Source organism: Corylus avellana, chromosome ca5, assembly GCF_901000735.1.
Source record: "Corylus avellana chromosome ca5, CavTom2PMs-1.0".
NCBI classification, from domain to species: Eukaryota; Viridiplantae; Streptophyta; class Magnoliopsida; order Fagales; family Betulaceae; genus Corylus; species Corylus avellana.
Genome location: NC_081545.1, coordinates 18,640,703 through 18,647,969, shown reverse-complemented (window position 1 = coordinate 18,647,969; position 7,267 = coordinate 18,640,703). Strand labels below are relative to the sequence as shown.

The following is a 7,267-nucleotide window of genomic DNA, read 5'->3' as shown; positions in this document are numbered from 1 at the left end:
GGAATCCACGCGTGAAACAATATGTGACATAGACAACTCACTTTCAACCTAAACCCTAAAAAAAACCCGTGATACTATTGTACCAAAGAGGAATGACCCACCTCTATATATATATATATATATATATATATATATATCCAGTCGTATTACCCAAGAAAATCACAAGGCAACTTCTCACAACAAAAGTTCTTAACACATGTAGTGGGACCATTGAATAAAGTATGCATAAAGTGTTTCTTAATAGAACACACATTGAATAAAGCATGCATAAAAGTTGAATATCAATCAATGTGTCCACCAACCAAACAACAATCTAAAAAGGTATTCATTGTTAAGCAACCCCACAGCAACAATCCAAACAACAACAATCCAAAAACACATGCAGTAGAGGCCCTACCAAAAATTTAAATACATGTCTAGTTATTCACTATTTAACTGGAAACCAATAAAAGCAACCCAAAATATCATACCACGAGTCAGTGGAAGCAAACTTTGGTTTGGAGATTGACGGGATTTGGGGTTTCTCGGCTTGTGGAAGAAAGTGGTTAGGGTTTGTCGTGGAAGCTTGGTCGCCGGAGAGTGGTGCGATGGTTTGGCCGTGGAAGCCTATGGGTGGGTTGCGGAGGAAGCTTCGTCGCCGGTGGTGCGGTGGTCTGTCGCTGGAGAAGATGCGGCCGTGGAAGCTTGTGGGTGGGTTGGGGAGGAAGCTCCGTCGCCGGTTTGTGGAGTTTTGGCCGGAAATTTGGCCAGATAGAGCCTAGGGTTTGGGTTGGATTTTTTTCTTCCCCTGTTCGTCAATATCGTAGAAGCTAAAGGAACCTGTTTTGTTTCCTTCCATGTTTTGTTGTTTAATTAAGGGTTTTAATTCTATTGTTGGTGAATGTCGTTGATTGAAGAGGCTGAAGGTGTTTTGTTTGTTTAATTAGGTGTTTTGTTTATTTGATATTTTGTTTAATGATTAGGTGTTTTGTTTATTTGATATTTTGTTTAATTAGGTGGCAGATTATGTTGCAGTGTGAATAGTGATGACGTGGCCTTATTCCAGGTGTCAATTTGTAAGTGGTCCACGTGTCAGTCTGTACAGTAAACTAACGTTCAACTAACGGATGGACTAATTTGGTCATTTATCAAAACCATAGGGACCTCCTGCGATAAAAATGAAACTCCAGGGGAGAAAAATAAAGTTACCAAACCCCAGGGGGTATTTTGTATTTAACCCATAATATAATCACTTTATCATTAAATCACAATTTTTTTAAAAAATAATTAAATCACAATTTGAGTATTAATATATTATCACTATAATTTATATGATTATATCATATAATCACTTGATCATTAAATCGCAATTTTTTTAAAAAATAATTAAATCACAATTTGAGTATTAATATATTATCACTATAATTTATATGATTATATCACATGATCAATTGATCATTAAATTATTTGATTATATAATAACAAATTATACATATATAATATGACATAACTCATAAGTATATCAATTCATACTAATACAACAATTAAATATCTAGAGACTTATTTTCAATGTATGTTATAAACTTATAAGTCTATATAAGTGTACATATGCATATGAATAATATAAATGTATAATATCAATACTTAATCATATGATTCAATGACAATTCAAATACTTTATTCAAGACTTCAAGTGAATCATACTATTAATGTACAATGATGATATCATTCGTATAATATCAAATTAAGTAATTGGCATTGGATTAAACAATGACCAATGTATTCCTTATAAGTACAATTTAAGTATTAATGTAATATCATTATATGTTGTGACAGTTGTCTGAATTCTGAACTTTTTTTTATATGTTGTGTTGAATATTTTTTTTTATATGTTGTTTTTTTTTTTAAGAAAAAAAAAAAAGAAGAAGAAGTTAACCGGTTATGATTTAATATTTAAGGAAATTCTTTTAAAGTACAAGTAAATTTAAATTTTGGATCAAATATTTTTGATTTTTCAATATGGGCTCTTTTTATAGCCATTAAGCCCAAGAAGACACTAAAAAAAAAAAAAAAAAAAAAAAAAAGGTAAAAAAAAGGCCCAAAAAACCCAAAAAAAGAAGCCCGAAAAGCCATAAAGAAAGCCCAAAAAGCTAAAAAAAAAAAAGCCTAATTTTAAAAAAGCGGTTAGTGGACGGTTATCTATTTCAATAACCGCTAATCGTTAACCACTAGGCGGTTAGTGAAATCTACTAACTGCCTTGACACCCCTAATAATGAATAGTTGCCACGTCACTAAATCCATATTTTTTTGTAATGTATGTTATGAAGTGACTTACTGTGTTTTCTTATCGTCCTTTTTCTTCTTTCTTCAAGGATAATTACTTTGAAGAAGCTTTTAAAATGAGAAATGTTATGGAGGAATTCCTAAAACATCGGCAGTGCCAAAGGAAACCCACAATATTGGGTCTGAGAGAGTATATATTCACAGGAAGGTTAGTTATGTGTCTAACTATAAATTGGATCTTAATGAGTGTTAATGGCAATGATGAAGGTTGTGAAGACCTGATTAGCAACCCTATATTTGACAAAAAAACATATGCATATAAGCATGAACAGAACCGTCATAACATGTGCCATACATATACCTCATAATGTCTTATGAGAATGAACATATTGAATCAGAGTTACAAAGGGAGTAGACATAACATACATGGAGCTGACAAATCATTATGCGCAGTACTAAAGAACTCCCATGAGTATGGTACTAAGTCATATCTAACAAAAAGGTTGTTGGGCCCTATTATTGCACATTTGGAGCCAGGGGATGAACGTTCGGCCTTGAGAGCGTACTTTGGCCAATGAGTCAGTGTCTAGGCCCAAAGCTCCAAATTGGTTTTGGGGCTTCTATCCAATTTAAGGGTTAACATATCTCATCCTAGGCTACTAAGTAGGCACATGCAAAATACATATCAGGTTATCATGCAACTCAAAGCAATGAAAAAAGGGTTTAAAACTCTTTCAAAACGTACTTGGCTCTTGTGAAGAAATGGGCATGGGGTTTGTCAAAACATTTTTAAACATGAAATACTAGTAACGACAATAAAGGACCATGGAATGAGTAAGGAGATTACCTTAGAAGATTGCAAGAACACCAAGCTTTCTTCCTTCTCTCTCTCTCCAAATCACTTCTCACACTAGAATTTAGGGTTTTTCCTGAGGTTAGGGGAGGCTAGGGGTTGAAGGCATGGTTTATATATAGAGGCTTGGGGTGTGCCTTACTCTGAAAAAGTGGAAAATGGTTTAAAACTACTTTTCAGGGTGTCAGCGAACATTCAGGTACTATTGGGTGAAGTACTATTACACGTTGGATAAAAGGGTTCAGGCGTATGTTCTGGGGTATTGCCCACTAGATCATAGACTGGTCAATGTACGTTTGGGTGGTCCCCTAGCGTACGTTCGGTCAGAGAGGGGTGGGATTTGGGTTTTGCCTCAAAAAGGCTCAAGGGGTTGGGTTACTTGTAAGGGTTTAGGTCTTTATTTTAAAACTAAGTTTTTATGAAATCATTAACCATTTTCGTAGCAAGTCATTAATATTTAAAAATGGTTGTTTTTATTGGGGTATTACAACATATGAATGTTCCATCCGGATACACACAAAAACAAGGGTCTTCTATGCTACCCATCCGTACATATGAATGGCATGTTCGAACGCCGGTATGAAAATTAGACTTCTCTGAATTTTCCCAAGTGTTCTTTCAATTTCACTATTTCAATCACTTACTTGTTTAATCTAAATCACGTTAAAACTCTTACATAACATCTTGGGTGTTAGCTAGAAAGGTCATTTTGCAGAGAAACGTTGTAGAATTTTTTATATGTTTTTAGTATGTATGCTTATCTTTTTCCCTTTGTATTTTATGTACAGTGTCTCTTCACTTGCAAGGTTCATGTCCAATCAGGAGGCCAGTTTTGTAACTATTGGGCAGTGAATTTTGGCAAATCCTCTCAGGTAAGCGTGAAATTTTCATCAAAATCAAATGGCTACTTATGTGATTTGATATGTATTTACTGTAAATTTCTCTTTGACTATGTTTTGTGTATGTCCTTTTTCTTTCTCTCTTTTTCCCCCCAACTACGGATGGGTGATTTTTTTTTTTTCTTTTTTTTTTCTTTTTTTTTTTCAAGTATTCTTTGGGATAAAGAAAGCAGTATTCTTAATTAGTTACTAGCTAGGGACTAGGATAAAGTCTACATACTTCACTCAAACTACTATCCAATTGAAAACGTCTTCCCCAAACTTTCAGTTGTGATAATGTCCCCCCAAACTATCAAAATATTGTAAATGTCCCTCCCATTGAAAATTTCAATTTTTTTAATAAAAATTGAAAATTTTCGTTTTATTTTTTTATAATTTTTTTTAATAAAAATTTCCTTTTAAAAAAAGTAAAATTTCATTACAAAAATACAAAATTTTCGTTTTTAAAAACCATAATTAAAAAAAAAAAAATCGTTTTTTTAAATAAAAATTTCCATATCAAAAAAGAATTAAGAATTTTGGTTTAAAAAAATGCTTTTTTTTTTAAAAAAAAAAACAAAAAATCTCTTTCTTTTAAATTAAAAATTTTTTTTAAAAAAATAAATAAATTCTTTTTATTTTTTTTCGAATTTATGGGGAATTTAAATTTTTCGCTTTTTTTTTTTTAATTTAAATTATTGAGAAATCTATAGGGACATTTTTATATTTTTGCTAGCCTTGGGAGACATTAACAATGTTTTGGTAGTTTGGGGGGTGACATTGTCACAATTGAAGGTTTGGGGGGACAATGTCAATTGGATAATAGTTTGAGAGGATATATAGAATTTTCCGAAGTTCATAGTTACTTTTTTTCTCATAAATGAAGATTGCACCAAACACTAAACAAGACAAACATCTTTTGTAGTTCTTGACTTCAAGGTTAACATACAACAAATTAAAGCTACCCTGAAATAAAAACCCCGTTAAATTTAGGTATATGGAAAGTTTAGATAAGTTTAGATGAAGAAATTTCATGTATATATATTCACCACTTTATTCAACCCAAGATAAATATGAAAATAGATTATTATGATAACATTATTTCTGTATTTGATTATAAGTTGTAGTTCAAATAAAAACATTCCCATTTATTTTTTGCTCTCCCTAGCTCTCTCCCTCTCGATCAAGACAACTTGGTATTTTTTGCTTCCCCCTTGGATCAGGCTGAAGATTCGTCTACGACCCATTAGTAGTGTAGTGTAGAAAGGGAGGAGAAAAAGAGGCTAGGAAAGGGAAAAATAATAGGAAAGAGAGGTGCGTGGGAGTGGGTTGGAGTTGGTAGTGTAGAAGAAAACAATGGAATAAATTGAAAGAAAGAAGAAGAGAGAAAGGAAACAAAGCACGAGGGGGAAGAGAGAAGTTGGTCAATTATTCAAGGGTTAATAACTTTTTTGGTACTTGGGTTTTGAGGTTTTTTAATTTTTCCCCTAAGTTTTAAAATATGACAAAACTAGTACCCCAGATTTTGGAAAAGACCGAATCACTACCTCTAGTTTGAAAAATTCTATGGGAGTGACCAAACCACCCCCAATTTCACTTTAGGGGTGGCTGAACCACGCCCAAGGCCGGTCTAGGGGTGGCAGAGCCACCCCTAAGGAGCCACCCCTAAGGTCAAACTAGGGGTGGCCGGCCACTCATTGGGGGTGGTTTGGCCAGCTCCATAAAATTTTTCAAACTGGAGGTGGTGATTCTGTCTTTTCCAAAATCTGAAGCACTAGTTTTGTCATGTTTTAAAACCTAAGGGGGAAAATTAAAACCTCAAAACCCAGGTACCAAAAAAGTTATTAACCCATTATTCAAAAAGGAAGGGATGAGCTGATAACCACTATTTATTCAAAAACAAAGAATGAGTGGTTGTCAAAATTTGAAATTAAGAGGGAGAGAGAGAAGGGGAGGTTTTGACGGAGTGTGTATAACCCTATGCAGGGGGTGACGTGTGAAACTGTTCACACGTCACTCCCTACATGGGGTCATGCGCGCTCCATCAAGGCTAACGTGTGAACACTATTTACACGTCGCTCAAGGGGTGACGTGTGAACAACGACAAGTGGCCTCCTAGGATGACGTGTCACTATTCAAACGACACCCCACTAAGGGGTGTTGTTTTAAACAAAAAACATCACCTTTTGGTGACATTTTCAAAAACCCTTACTATTGACATGTCACAAAATCCCAATATTTTTGTAGTGATGGTGGAGAAGAAAAAACCTAAACACACGTTTACTTAAAAAACAAGACACTTGTCGTAATTTTACGCCAACTCGCTTGAGGGATTCCGCTATGTATTATACGTTGATGTATGTTCAAAGTTCACAAATCACAGGTGATGTGGTTTAGTGCTAGAAGACTTTTTCTCTGCTGTTATATTTTAATTTTCAATTGAATGTTCCATCTAAATTTTTAGGGTACGGTTCCACTACGGACATCCTGATATATTTGACAGAATCTTCCACATAACAAGAGGTGGCATAAGCAAAGCTTCAAAAGTAATCAACTTAAGCGAGATATATTTGCAGGTAGTTGTTAACTCATCAAAAGATGATTCATAAATTGATATTATCTGTTCACTTAATATTGGACTGATCTTTTCAGGGTTTAATTCAATTCTACGTCGGGGATTTATAACACATCATGAGTACATTCAAGTAGGCAAGGCGCGTGATGTTGGGATGAATCAAATATCCCTTTTTGAGGCTAAGGTTGCAAGTGGAAATGGAGAGCAGACTCTTAGCCGTGATGTTTATCGTCTTGGACGCCGATTTGACTTCTATAGGATGTTGTCATTCTATTTTACAACTGTGGGTTTCTACTTTAATAGTATGGTATGTTAGCCTCATTTCCTCTATAACGTTTTAGTCTTTCAATGTAGTTTAAAACTATAGCAACTAACACATAACCAGAAGGAGCTTACAAATTTTATCTCACGCATTTTCATGTGATTAAGGATTTGATTTTTGCATTCTCTAAAAGAACTAGATGGGCAGATGTCAATCGGTGTGTGTAAGTAATGAATCCTTAATTTTGAAGTGACTACTATTTAAGATGTTAATAAATCATTTATTTTATAAAAGAAAATGGAGCTCATAATAACTTAATGCAAATTCCAACTACTTCTTGAGTCTTCTAACCAATATTTATGTATATTCTTTTGTTTTTTTGTTTTTTTTTTTTTTTTTTTTTTTTTTTTTTTTTTTTTTTTTTTTTTTTTTTTTT

At 33.7% G+C, this 7,267-nt stretch overlaps 1 pseudogene; it reads left to right on the top strand.

Annotated features, from left to right (window-relative positions):
* Positions 1 to 587: 587 nt before the first annotated feature.
* The window catches only part of LOC132181894 (putative callose synthase 6), a 7,257-nt pseudogene continuing 577 nt past the window's right edge, over positions 588 to 7,267 (top strand).